Below are 14,929 nucleotides of genomic sequence, written 5' to 3'. Positions count from 1 at the left end.
TTGCTTTCCTCTGTAAGTGTCCTGATCAGAATCAGTCAGCCCACTTTAGTGTATGGAGACGGACGGTTGTGTTCTTTTCTCAATGAGCTCATGCACTTTTGCATATGTACGCGTGAGTGTCAGAGTGTGTGTGTGTGGTGAGCATACTTATAGCGAAAACACCACCAGTCTGTCTCCATATAACATGCTGACTGACTTAGGGCAGGTCACTCACAGTGTTTCAGACACATCATTAACCGCCCACTAAAGTGGGTCCGACCTAGAGCATGCTGGGTAAACCACACCACATCACCTCTTCCTTCTCCTCAGTGTGTGAAGGAAAAGAAGCAGCAGCGACTCGGGCAAGGGAACATGGTGGAACCCAAGCTGCTAAGGCTGCTGGGAAGGGCGAAGTAATCAAGCAAGCTGTTATGAGCTCCGTCATGTGGTATCTCCAGCCTGCAGGGCTGGTTCATTCAGAGGGGACTTAATAAGACTGGATAGAAATGATGTATCCCAAATGGTATCCTATTCCCTAGATAGTGCTAATGGCCCTGGTGAAAAGTAGAGCTTCACGTTGGGAATATGGCTCCGTTTGGGATGCCTCCAATAAGAGTGGGTGGAATAAGAGTATCAGCTAACCTCAGGAGGCAGGGGTTTGTCAGTCTGTCATCCTGGGTTGCATTCAGGGTTCAACGCTGCAGTCAGGGCATCACGCGAAGGGGGAATGAAGGACAGGCCCTCCACAGCCAGACGAGTGTTAACCTACCATCTATGGTATCGTCCTGCCACAGGGGTTCAAGGTACTGAGGCATGTCAGACAGGTCACCCTTGCTAAGAGTAGGGAGAGTTGGAAAGTTTGAATCAGAGACACCTTTGTCGTTTGAATTGAAGGAAGGAGGAGAAAGTGTCTCCTGAAACGTTGCTTTGATCACAGTTCCAAAAAACAAATTGAAGCCAAGCCACTTGGAACAGTGAAGCTCATCTTCTCTCAAAATGAAACACTTTAGAACAGAAAGACGGTTAATGAGGAGAGGCTGAGCACAGCAGCAGGCCCAGATCTGGTGGAGATGATCAGTGCGCGTGCCTTTCCTTCAGTTTGAAAGTTGACATTTTCAAGCTCATTAGGCGTTTCAGGGAGCATATTGAAGTAAATTGGATTCTCGTCAACATCGCTCAACGTCTCGTTTTGGCGTTAACAACGTCTTTCCTCTCCAACTGTTCGACTGACAACGCTCTCTACCGAGACAGGGAACAGGGACTGCAATCTGGCATGGTCTCTGTTTCCAGTCTCTGCATTAAAGTAGATGGAATGACATGCTGGTTATGTTACTGTTTTTCATTACTCAACATATTGCAAACGCTGACAGTAAATAGCACTTAAACCAGTCCTCACCCTGGTAAACATACAGTACACTGAAATGTCATATTAGCACGAAGTGTATTCTCACGTAAGGGGCAACTACACCTATCGTTCTCTCCAGAGCTCAGTTACAGTAAGTGTAGTACTTGTTGTGTATAGTATAGAGCTCACAGGCAAGTCACTGTTTTGCTCCCTCACCGCTTCCTTTGCGTAACCAATAACAACAGGACAAATCTTTAAGTTTGATTTTCATTGGCTTTCTTATCAGTAAAAGCAGCATTTCACCACGTAACGTCACTCCCCCAGCATACTGTAAAGGCAGTAAGTCAGGACTTTCCGCCCTTCTAATTTCAGATACGATAGATGTTAAACAGTAGGTTTAACAGGGAGGCAAGTGCACTCCACTGAATGAGACTTTATGAAATATTACTCCACGAATTTAAAGCTAATGTGCAGGTTCTCCAATCGGCCTAATGAGAGAAAGGGTCTGATAAGAGAAAGAGGTTTCAGAGAGCAGACATATGAAGTTATCATTTCAGGGGAATGATCCAGGGAAAATGAGTTCTTGTGAAATGAATAGTGTCCCAGGGAGAAATGGGGTTTAAAAGCCTGAGAATTAATCAAATTATAGACAAGTGTGACTATAATTTGGAAATAGTCTGCAGAGTGTGGGAGAGATAGGAAAAGTGTGTGTCTGCGTGTGCGTGTGGAGGGCAGGCAGCGAGGTGCAGCAGGATTACATGCGTCCCGTGCTGCTGTGACTCCTACGTGGACCTCCAGCCCTCCACAGGGAGAAGGACTCTAGCCATCTTCTACAGGAAGATGAAACATCTGCTCAAATTACAGGGGACCGCGGGAGCCAAGTACACTCATTATTAAACCACGCACACACTCATGTATACATCAATCTGAGACATCGCACACAGAAACAAGACATCACAACCTTTCCATTACATTTTAGTGATTGAACAGCAACCTTATCCAGAGCAACTAGGGTTAAGTGCCTTGCTCAAGAGCACATACACGGATTTTTCACCTAGTCAACTCGGGGATTCAAACCAGCGACCTTTCAGTTACTAGCCCAACGCTCTTAACCTCTAGGCTACCTGCTGTATTTTACAACAACGCCTGTAGCTAAAGACTTTTCACTCTCCACACAGCGAACTGAAACCTCACATCACAAATGTCCAAACAAATCACTCAAACCGAGCCTAAAAGAGTTTTTATGGTGATAGTTTCCCATTTTAGGCTTTGGGGGATTTTCAGAATTATCGCCATGGCAATAAATTGTAGCTAGTCCTTGGGTAGGCCCCTTGGCAAGACAAGTATTGATCGATTTGAATTTAGTGTGTATTGATAGTGTTCCATTTGGTTCTGTTATGATTCTGGTGCGGTAGAAGCTGGGGTGCTGAAGAGATATATTGCCTTGAGGGTGAAAACTTAAATACCTTATTATGTTCTGTTTCGGCCAAGACTATGACTAACCATTTAAAACATAAAAAATGCTTTACGGTCTCTTTTAAGTTTCACATATATTAGAAGAGGTCGGTCACTGAGCACAAATATTTGACAACGGCCAGTGTCGGCCAAGTAGTACTTTCAAGTAAAATATCCGAGCTTTAGGGTGTCATTAACAGAGTCTCACGTTTTGCATGTTCAAGTCCTGCTGGCCACATGCCTGTGTTAGACCACAGAGCTAAAGCCTAGGTAGCCTGGTGTTGACCTCTCTCAACTGGTCATGTTGTGTTTGTACAGTAACAGACCATCCGATGTATCCCACCATTCGTTGTTCATGAAGGACATGACTAAGATAAAAGTGTTGTATTCATTTTTGATGACTCATCCAGTAGTCTACTTGACACTCAAGACCAAGTGAATAATTGATTTGGCCCAGTTCTTTCATGATGTCCAGTATCAAACTGCTCGAAGACATATAAATGTGCAATTCAAACATATTTTTCTGCCTCCTGTAAGCCAACATCAAATACATTACCACACAGTTCATCCATGGAGGCTACACACAGAGAAAATAGAAAGTGAACTGATCTATCATGTGTCTATCCCCTCAGTTTTACTGGACCCTTGTTTACTAAGCTTGTCTTATCACATAACCGATAGAAGGACTTACCTTGGCTCTTGGCACAATTCAAAGGAATTTCCATTACACTGTATTAAGCATACAGTATTATTATTATAGTAGCGTAGTGGGAGCTTGTGGTATGCAAAAACCAGACTTCATAAATGAAGTTTTCATGTTGTTGTATTTCGGAGATCTTTGAACTTTTGTGCATGTGGTGTGTACCTTTAGAAAATTATTAATTCCCCCATAGTCTCCCGCCTTCGTTGTTATTATATTACTATATCAAACTGTAGAAGTGGGTATTCCAAAGCAGAGAGCGCAAAGCATTAATGTTGAAAATTAACGTGTGGGTGTAGTAGGAATATATCATTTTTATTATGAATAATTTGCCTCTCTTACTCTCTCTCTCTCTGGTAGTCTCTCTCTCTCTCGTCCTCTCTCTTTTAATTCAGTTTAAAGGGGCTTTATTGGCATGGTAAACATGTGTTTACATTGCCAAAGCAAGTGAAATAAACAATAAACAAAAGTGAGAAGACATAAAACAATATAAGCAAAAAATGAACAGTAAATACTGCAGCTAAAGACTGTCACGTTCGTCGTAATGTGGAAGAGAGGAGGACCAAGGCGCAGCGTGAAGTGAATACATTCTTCTATTTATTAAAAAAGAAACACTAACCAAACTAATACAAAACAACAAAACGAACGTGACGCTATATATAACAGTGCAGACACAGGCGACTAACACATAGACAATCACCCACAACCCACAATGACAAAACAGGATACCTAAATATGGTTCCCAATCAGAGACAACGACTAACACCTGCCTCTGATTGAGAACCATATCAGGCCAAACACAGAAGCAGACAAACTAGACATACAACATAGAATGCCCACTCAGATCACACCCTGACCAAACAAAACATATAAACATACATAGCAAACTATGGTCAGGGCGTGACAGTACCCCCCCCCCCCCCCCCCCCCCCCCCCCCCCCCCAAGGTGGCCGCAAAACCTGAACCTATAGGGGAGGGTCTGGGTGAGCATCTGTCCACGGTGGCGGGACCCCACTCCACCATAGTCTTAGTCCACTTTATTGGCGTCCTTTGAGCGGCGACCCTCTTGAAGGGCCCCACTTGACTGAGGGGTGCCTCTGGACTGAGGGGCAGCTCCGGACTGAGGGGCAGCTCCGGACTGAGGGGCGGCTCCGGACTGAGGGGCGGCTCCTGACTTGCAGCTCCTGACTGGCGGGCGGCTCCTGACTGGCGGGCGGCTCCTGACTGGCGGGCGGCTCTGGCGGCTCCTGACTGGCGGGCGGCTCTGGCGGCTCCTGACTGGCGGGCGGCTCTGGCGGCTCCTGACTGGCGGGCGGCTCTGGCGGCTCCTGACTGGCGGGCGGCTCTGGCGGCTCCTGACTGGCGGGCGGCTCTGGCGGCTCCAGACTGGCGGGCGGCTCTGGCGGCTCCAGACTGGCGGGCGGCTCTGGCGGCTCCTGACTGGCGGGTGCTCTGGCGGCTCCTGACTGGCGGGCGGATCTGGCGGCTCCTGACAAAACAACAAAACGAACGTGACGCTATACATAACAGTGCAGACACAGACAACTAACACATAGACAATCACCCACAACCCACAATGACAAAACAGGATACCTAAAAATGGTTCCCAATCAGAGACAAGGACTAACACCTGCCTCTGATTGAGAACCATATCAGGCCAAACACAGAAACAGACAAACTAGACATACAACATAGAATGCCCACTCAGATCACACCCTGACCAAACAAAACATATAAACATACAAAGTAAACTATGGTCAGGATGTGACAAAGACAAAGAGATAAAGTGTTATTTTATCAACTATGTACAGGGTTTTAGCAACGTGCAAATAGTTGTAGTACGAATAGTAGTGGAAGATAAATAAACAGATACATATTGGTAGTATTTACAATGTTTTTTGTGATGTACTGGTTGCCCTTTTCTCATGGCAACAGGCCACAGGTCTTACTGCACGCTGCTGTATTTCCCTTAACACATATGGGAGTTTATCATCGTTTGATTTTTTTTTGTATTTTGTGTGTAGAGTCCGTACAATCTGTGGGAAATATGTATCTCTAAGGGGGTCATACATTTGGAAGGTGGTTAGGAAGTGCAGCTCAGTTTCCGCCTCATTTTGTGGGCAGTGTGTAAGGCTTTGCTCACTGAGTCTGTACATAGTCAAGGATTTTCTTAATTTTGGGTCAGTCACAGGGGTCAGGTATGATTAATTCCCCCACAGTCTCCCGCCTTTGTTGTTATTATATTACAATATCAAACTGCAGAAGTAGGTATTCCCGATAGTATTCCAATTTGCTCGTTTTTTTTTGTTAATTCTTTCCAGTGTGTCAACTAGTTATCGTTCGCTTTCTCATAGTTTGGTTGGGTCTAAATGTGTTTCTGACCTGGGGCTCTGTGGGGTCTGTTTGTGTTTGTGAACAGAGCCCCAGGACAAGCTTGCTTAGGGGACTCTTCTCCAGGTTCATCTCTCTGTAGGTGATGGCTTTGTTATGGAAGGTTTGGGAATCGCTTACTTTTAGGGAGTTGTAGAATTTAACTGCTCTTTTCAGGATTTTGATCATTAGTGGGTATTGGCTTAATTCTGCTCTGCACGCATTATTTGGTGTTTTACGTTGTACACAGAGGATATTTTTGCAGAATTCTACAAGCAGAGTCTCAATTTGGTGTTTGTCCCATTTTGCGAATTGTTGGTTGGTGAGCAGACCCCAGACCTCACAACCATAAAGGGCAATGGGATCTATAACTGATTCAAGTATTTTTTTGCCAGATCCTAATTGGTATTTCAAATTTTATTTTCCTTTTGATGGCATAGAAGGCCCTTCTTGCCTTGTCTCTCAGCTCGTTCACAGCTTTGTGGAAGTTACCTCTCTCTCTCTCTTCTCTCTCTCTCTCTCTAACTATATTTCTCTCTTCTCTCTCTCTCTAACTATCTTTCTCTCTTCTCTCTCTCTCTGTCTCTAACTCTCTTTCCTGGTACTCGCTGTCTCTGACTTCCCCTCTCTTGCTCTGATGTGGGTGTTGCGTGGGGTTCTGTAATTGTGTGTGAGAGGAGCTGGTCTGTTTTCACTGATAACCTTAGCTGGTCTCTATTTTCACCAGGACATATCCACCAGCTGTTCAGTCAATCAGTTTAATTTGCCCTGGTAACCCTTGAACTCCCTCACTGAATTCTGATGTATTAGTCTTGTATACATTTCCCAAACCCCCTGAAACATTACTTGTTGAGAAGTATTATATTGCTGTTTTGGGATTCATTCCCAGTGGGCAAAGCTGGTTGAAATGTCCAGATCCGTTTTTTTATCTGGTTGCAGTTTACTGCTGGAACATCTAGGGTAAAATGTGCGGATACTCTTATCCTGCCCTGTAGTCTGAGGTGAGGTGAACGTTTTAATTAGGTGAAAGAGAAGCTGTCAGTCAATTGTGATTGGCAGCTTAAGTGATATGTAATGCACTCCCTTCAGCGCCGGTGCGCCTGGGGCTTGATTCATGGTGGGCAGTTAGTCAAGCTCATGGCAGGAATGCACATGGCAGAGTGTGAGCCAATGATTCTGTCACTACAATAAGAATTTGGTGGGTGCTTATATTTGTCCTTTTTCACACATGTACAAGTATGTATTATACACATGTGAATTGGAAATGTGTTTTTTGATCAGCCATTGTCGACAGCGACCCTGGAGCAATTAAGGCTAAGTGCCTTACTCAAGTGCCATGGACAGATGTTTCACCTCGGGATTTGAACTCGTTAATGGTCCAACACTCTAACTGCTAGGCCACCTCCCGCCACGAGTCACACAGTGTCTTTCTGACATTTCACGTCTCAGTCCAGGACTCAAACTTTAACAGAGGAGGGTCCGGTTTCAGAACCTGAAAATGGACTCAAGAGTGCAGCATGTACAGATTCCGCCAAATGGCAAAAAATACTCACACTTCTGGCCCATGTTAGTCAAGAGTACACCCAATGCATGTTTTATATTTTTGGATTTTAGATCAGTGAGTGTACACACAGGTAATAATACATCAAATTTCCATGTGTGATGTAAAACACAGTACATTAAGGTATACTTTACGTATACAAAATATCCATGGTAAGCCGCTAAAGCATATACAAACTCCATATTCCATTCTGTAACCCTCTCTCTCTCTCAGATAAGTACTCAATTCATCCAAAGTCGAAGGCAGCACATCAATGACTAGAACGCGTCTTTCAAGAATCATTTCACAGCTCTCTCCCATGCATTTCTGCATTCGTCCCCCCCATCGACAACAATCAAGATGCCTAAAACCTCCCCATGGCTTAGCAATGAGTTTCTCGCATTGCAAGGCAAACACAATCTCAGAGGTACAGTACACATACACACACACACACACACACACACACACACACACACACACACACACACGCACACACACATGCACTCACGCACGCACACACACACACACACCAGTTGATATGCCTGGAGTCAGAGTGTTTATTCACAGGACCCAGGATATGCCGTTGGCTCTCAGTGTGTGTTCTGGAACACTGTTAGTGTTCTGTGGTATAAACCTGAAGATAGCAAGGCTTTAGTGGCATGGTAAACAATTATTCTGTCAGGCTGTAGTTCCATCTGAATCCATAGACTGATATAGAGGTATTAGATGGATGATGTATCTAGTATTCCTGTGGGTGAATGGACCATCTTCATGTCCGGTGTTGATTGATTTAGATGAAAACTTTTGTCTAAACCCAGTGTTCACACATTACTTTGAGGCCCTGGTTTTCATCTGTGTATCTGTGCTGGTTCCTCAGGGAGAGGCTTTGAGTGAGAATGGTAACTTTGGCAGGTTTGGACCTATAGGTGTGTGTGTTGTGGGATCAGTGTTAGAGCTGGCAGATTCTCAGTGAGTTGAGGCTCTCTGGGACCATAGTCCTCACTGTGGGACACCAGATGGGCACAGCTGCTGCTCTACCCTACAGCTGAATCTATCCCCCAGGGTGTGTGTGTGTGTGTGTGTGTGTGTGTGTGTGTGTGTGTGTGTGTGTGTGTGTGTGTGTGTGTGTGTGTGTGTGTGTGTGTGTGTGTGTGTGTGTGTGTGTGTGTGTGTGTGTGTGTGTGTGTGTGTGTGTGTGTGTGTGTGTGTGTGTGTGTGTGCGCGTGTGTGTGTGTGTGTGTGTGTGTACCTGTAGGGACTGTATTAGTAATAATAAGAATTAACACCAAGGCCATAACTTATTCTCCATTTAATAAAAGGACAGGACTGGACTGATAATGAGAGGATCCATTGCCTTTCAAAATATATTCCCTCCTCTTAGACCTCTCCTCCAGCTCATTGAGAATGCGGGATTACATTAGTTAGGTAAGCATGTACATTCATCTATGTGTGTGTGTGTGTGTGTGTGTGTGTGTGTGTGTGTGTGTGTGTGTGTGTGTGTGTGTGTGTGTGTGTGTGTGTGTGTGTGTGTGTGTGCCCCGTACATACATTCCACGTGTATACCATGTAGATGAGCCAGGCAGAGTGAGTAACTCCTCTGGTCTGGTGATAATATATCGACTATAGAGAATGGCTGGCTGAAGGCCTTCTCATCTATCTCAGTGTGTAAGCTGCTCCATTAAGGCCTCCAGAGAGAGGAAGTGACTCAGACATTTACACACGGTCTGCTGCTCTGAGGCCACAGAGGCCAGGGGACAGATCATTCTCATCCAGCCTTTGAATAACCCAATTTACACTTCCTGTTTATGTGCCCCCAGAGAGAGACACAATCACTACAAACATACATACAGTGGCTGGTTGTTGTTGTTGGAAAAATCAGTCATCACCAGATATTATTCTGTGGTTGCCATGGCGCTGTGAGGTATCCTAGTCAGAACGCTCTGTAAATATTGTACATACACATTAGGAACACCTGCACTTTCCATGACATAGACTGACCAGGTGAATCCAGGTGAACACTATGAACCCTTATTGATGTCACCTGTTAAATCAACTTGAATCAGTGTTGATGAAGGGAAGGAGACAGGTTTGAGACATTGACAAAAGATTGAAGTGCCTTTGAACGGGGTATGGTAGTAGGTGCCAGGTGCACCGGTTTGAGTGTGTTATGGAACTGCAACGCTGCTGAGTTTTTCACATTCAACAGTTTCCCGTGTGTATTAAGAACGGTTCACCACTCAAAGGACATCCTGCCAACTTGACACAACTGTGGGAAGAATTGGAGTTAACATAGGCCAGCATCTCTGTGGAACACTTTCGACACCTTCCCCGACGAATTGAGGCTGTTCTGAGGGCAAATGTTTTGTACACTCAGTATTTTCTGGAAAAGATTGATCACTATATCCTGTAGTCATGGCTCTCATAGTTGCAAGATCGTGATGAAAAGTTGATCTTTTGGCTTGATAGCTAGATAGCTGGCTGTTTAGATTCAAATAATGTAGCTTTTTGTTTTATCTGTTTGAAGGTATTACACCAAGGACTGCATGCTGTGTCCAGAGGTAACAGAGGAAGTCCAAGGACTGTTCAGACTGTCTTTGTGTCTCCTTGGCTGTCCCATCAATACCCTCTCCGCTGAACCTACGCTGAACCTACGCTGAACCTCCGCTAAACCTACGCTGAACCTACGCTGAACCTACGCTAAACCTACGCTGAACCTACGCTAAACCTACGCTGAACCTACGCTGAACCTACGCTAAACCTACGCTGAACCTACGCTGAACCTACGCTGAACCTACGCTAAACCTACGCTAAACCTACGCTGAACCTACACGGTACCTACGCTGAACCTACGTTGAACCTACGCTGAACCTACGCTAAACCTACGCTGAACCTACACGGTACCTACGCTGAACCTACGCTAAACCTACGCTAAACCTACGCTGAACCTACGCTAAACCTACGCTGAACCTATGCTGAACCTACGCTGAACCTACACTGAACCTACGCTAAACCTACGCTGAACCTACGCTGAACCTACACTAAACCTACGCTGAAACTCCACTGAAACTCCACTGAACCTCCACTGCCTTTCCAGCTCAAACTGCCTCAACTTCATCTGAAGCCGACTGAGACTTTCAATCTCAATCTTTTCCATTGTTTGTTTGTTATTTAACTTTTTATGGGCTATGAGATTCTTTGAAAAGCGCTATACAAGTAAAATATTGTATTCATTGTTATTGTATCTGTAACCTAAGTATGCCTAGTAGGTTAGGTCTACTGTGTAGACTAGGCCTGCCATGTTATGTTTGAGACATTTATTCAAGACGACCACAATGGACGTTTTCAGATATTTTTGTGTCATCCTCCATTATTTGAAACGCATTATCCACATGTGTGGTTGTACTGTGTTTTAAATGATCATATACATCTATCTATCATCTATCCTATTATCTACTGTATATGCCATCCACTGCTTTGTGTGGGAATCATCACGTTGGGCTCTATTTTCACAATCCTAATGAAGTGCTGTGGTGCTAATATTGTTGTAGAAATCTTCATGAGAATGAGAGGTGGTGTTTTGGCTTTGCATCAAAGTATGTTGAAATCCCCATGGCAATCTGAGAATCTCCTGCATGAGAGAACTTGTTTTCCGTGTCCATAGGTTGAAGAATGATGGATGTGCTGTATTTGCGAGCAGTGACAATTTGAAAGTGAAAACTGAACAGCTCACTGACTGCCGAAGAGGAAAGAAGCTTCAATCTGCTTTCTTTTCACAGTCAGTGGTCCAACAAATGTTCCTTGTGAGTTATCATGTGTTCACTCACTGAGCATACAGTATGTGTCTCTATGCAAATACCAAAGTCCCATCAAAGATCTTTTGACATTGTTGTGGCTCCAACAGAGCACACATCTGTGCCAAAATACCTTACACCTCATTAGAATTAGTCACCGTGACGAAATCTGAAACTTTTCTCCAACAATAGTAGAAAAGACAACGACATGAGTGTGATGTGTCCCTGGGACAACATCCTGTTTCAGACAAAACTTTACTCACGTTGGCGTTTTAATGGTGATCATTTGTACCGCCATATGAATACGAAAGAACCATTCGGACTGTGAAAGCATCTGGTTAATTAATATGATGCGAAGACATTGCTGCAACATTTAAATGAATTGCTGGCAGCAATATTCAGCCAAGGGTAAAACACACATAGCCTATGCCTTTTCTGTTTGATGAAGCGCTTTAGCGTTGCCTTTCCCGACCTTTATTGAATCAATCTTATTTAGCCCCTGACTAGCCTGCCTGGGCTCATGATATGCAGTTATGCCATAATTAAATTAATTCATCAGGTGGAGTAATTTGCATTTGCAATTCTACAGGCACTTAAACTTAAATAAAGTGGAGGAAAAGTCAGTTGATTTAGCCGTGGCGCTTGTTAGCCAATGGGATGATCTGGCGTTCTCTCCATCGTCTCCTTCTCAAAACCCATTGGAGGGGAAGGGTAGAGAGGCGAGAGAATGGGAGGGGTATGCAATTGAGATCTTCCCAATCTACCATCAACAATGCAGTGAAATCATTGACAGTCTTCTTCCTCCCTTCCTTTTCCTCTCTTCCTCCTCTTCCTCCCTCAAAATGAACACTCAAACTCCCTATGAACAGTTTTTCACTGCAGAAGATAAATGATTTTAAGGAGTGCAGATTCCACAATACTCATAGGTCTGTGTAGCCTGGCGAAAGTAAACCCAGCACAGGACACAAGCTAATTTGGGGTTGTGTCCTTCTGTCGAAGCTTAAATTTAAAATTGGATCATGTAGAAGGGAAGTCACCATCAAGTAAAGTTCAGTCTAAATCGCAATCAAGTGAAATAAATGAAAACATGCATGAAAACCATCGGAGTACAATAAGTACAAAGTGAAATGTCTAAACGGTAGTGTCTCTGCTTTCTATAGAAAAACACAAGAAAATACAGAGACCGCAATGTTCACAGTTAGAAAGGACTTTCTGACATTTCAGATATCTGGGTCCAAGATGTCTATAAATAAAATGACGTTGTGCATAAAAAAATCAAATAAATGTTGTCATAAAACAATATGAATAGTTACAAACACTCTGTCCAGGTGATAGCCTAACACCACACAGAACAGTGGATCCTCATCTCACCCATACTGCACTGGGGGAAATGTCATATCAACAGATAAGTTACAATTAAAAAATGAAACAAAATACAACATCCTATAGCGTTACATGAAATAGAATGTCATTCTGATAATTACTCACGCTTCAAATGATGTTATCATCAACTCCACAGCGTGGTTCTGAGAGCACTGGTATTCAGCTAGCAAGAAGCTAGCATCCTCACGTCAATCTGAAAGTATCAGTCTAACATGACCATCTGGCATAAATATTACAAAACAAACTCTTATACACTGCAGATTATGCAAAATATGATATATTCCGGTACAAGAGTAAGATAAAAAGTATAATTTACCCATCTAAAGTAACGTTGGACCCACGATGGATTTCAACAGCTCTCCAGTGTAATTGCTTGCTCTCACTCTTACACACTACACACACCTTATTTATGGATCTCTTAAAGGGACAGTGCCATCTAGTGTATATAAATGAATACATCTATGTGCTTTTACCACCTGGCTACATCTGTTTTCCCAATTAAATTGCAGAGCATCATTCCAAATAGCTAACTAGATACTTTCTTTCATATGAAATGCTATTTTCATGAAATGCAATCCGACTACTATTAACGACATATAGCACATATAGCACATACAAGCATTTCGTTACACTCGCATTGACATCTGCTAACCATGTGTATGTGACAAATAAAATTTGATTTGAGCATAAGAGATATATACCCTTTGCAGAGCAGATTCAACTAATTACATTATGGAACTCAATTGTCTCGCGGTCTAGGACTATTGCCTTATCCTACAGTTGTTCCTTTAGAAGCGGCACTGCATGTTGTAGCATTCTATAAAAACACATTAGCATTCTGCTGTATGCCTACCTGTCAATAGTGAGTAGCAAACCAATTACTCAACCAATTCAGTTTGAGTATTGAATTTTTAATTGCATTACATCATTCTCTTATCCGCCTTTTACTGAAGAGCTAAACACAAGCTTTTAAATGCTCATGTTTGTCCTTGCTTTTATTAATATGTCATGGCTGCTGAACCATGGGGAAGGCATTGCTTGTGAAACGTGCCTTGTTCTCAGTCTAGCAATGATGAATGCCTCCTTGCATCACACATTGGACAAGAACCAATCATAAAGCCTTTCGATTATGAAAGCAATATTTAAATCATGTGTGTCTCGCACGCTTCTGAAGAATGGAATGTTCAGTCATTTTCCTAAGGTCACTGCAGGGAAGAAACAAATGAGTGTAATGTTTAGTCAGGTATAAAAATACAAATGTTCCATTGATTTATCGCTCTACCTGCTCATAATGTAAAACACAGTTGCAATAACTTAAGTAGCTTTTGGTTTCTATTGGTATGTTCGCAAATGTTAGTGAAAAACCAAGGCCTATGCCTACTATCCTGTATATGTACGCAGGGCCGGCTCCAGGCATAAGTGACATGAGCGGTCGCTTAGGGCCCCGGACATTAGGGGGCCTGTCATGCCAAATAGTGTCCCCCACTACATCACAATGGGATTCGATGAGTTCTATCTTCTGTTGCTAGTGCTGTTGCTTGAAATTGCAACATTCTGTCCGGATTACGTAATGAACCGAAGTGTCCGTTGCTATGCTGGTTGCTTGGCTCTATTTTACCTCGTAGCGATCACGAAGGAAGGAGGATGCTGGCAGTTCTCGTTCTATTTCACCGCATAAACGCTCGCTCAGTCCGCGCAAAATTATTATTGCTCTCCGAGGACGATGTTTTTAACGGTGACAACCTGCTGACTACCTGCTGCTTCAGAGGACTGAAAAGACTGGAAAGAGAACCCTTTCTTTACCATGTATTTGTCTTTATACACTGCTCAAAAAAATAAAGGGAACACTTAAACAACACAATGTAACTCCAAGTCAATCACACTTCTGTGAAATCAAACTGTCCACTTAGGAAGCAACACTGATTGACAATAAATGTCACATGCTGTTGTGCAAATGGAATAGACAAAAGGTGGAAATTATAGGCAATTAGCAAGACACCCCCAATAAAGGAGTGATTCTGCAGGTGGTGACCATAGACCACTTCTCAGTTCCTATGCTTCCTGGCTGATGTTTTGGTCACTTTTGAATGCTGGCGGTGCTCTCACTCTAGTGGTAGCATGAGACGGAGTCTACAACCCACATAAGTTGCTCAGGTAGTGCAGCTCATCCAGGATGGCACATCAATGTGAGCTGTGGCAAGAAGGTTTGCTGTGTCTGTCAGCGTAGTGTCCAGAGCATGGAGGCGCTACCAGGAGACAGGCCAGTACATCAGAAGACGTGGAGGAGGCCGTAGGAGGGCAACAACCCAGCAGCAGGACCGCTACCTCCGCCTTTGTGCAAGGAGGAGCACTGCCAGAGCCCTGCA

General features: G+C 43.7%; 1 protein-coding gene across 1 annotated transcript in view; it reads left to right on the top strand.

Moving 5' to 3' along the window:
- Window positions 1–14,929, top strand: part of LOC129840931 (transmembrane protein 154-like) — an 84,166-nt gene that overhangs the window by 27,251 nt on the left and 41,986 nt on the right. The gene's annotated exons all lie outside the window — the stretch shown is intronic.

This window comes from Salvelinus fontinalis, chromosome 42 (genome assembly GCF_029448725.1).
Source record: "Salvelinus fontinalis isolate EN_2023a chromosome 42, ASM2944872v1, whole genome shotgun sequence".
In the NCBI taxonomy this organism is placed as follows: domain Eukaryota; kingdom Metazoa; phylum Chordata; class Actinopteri; order Salmoniformes; family Salmonidae; genus Salvelinus; species Salvelinus fontinalis.
This window is presented reverse-complemented; position numbering and strand designations above follow the sequence as displayed.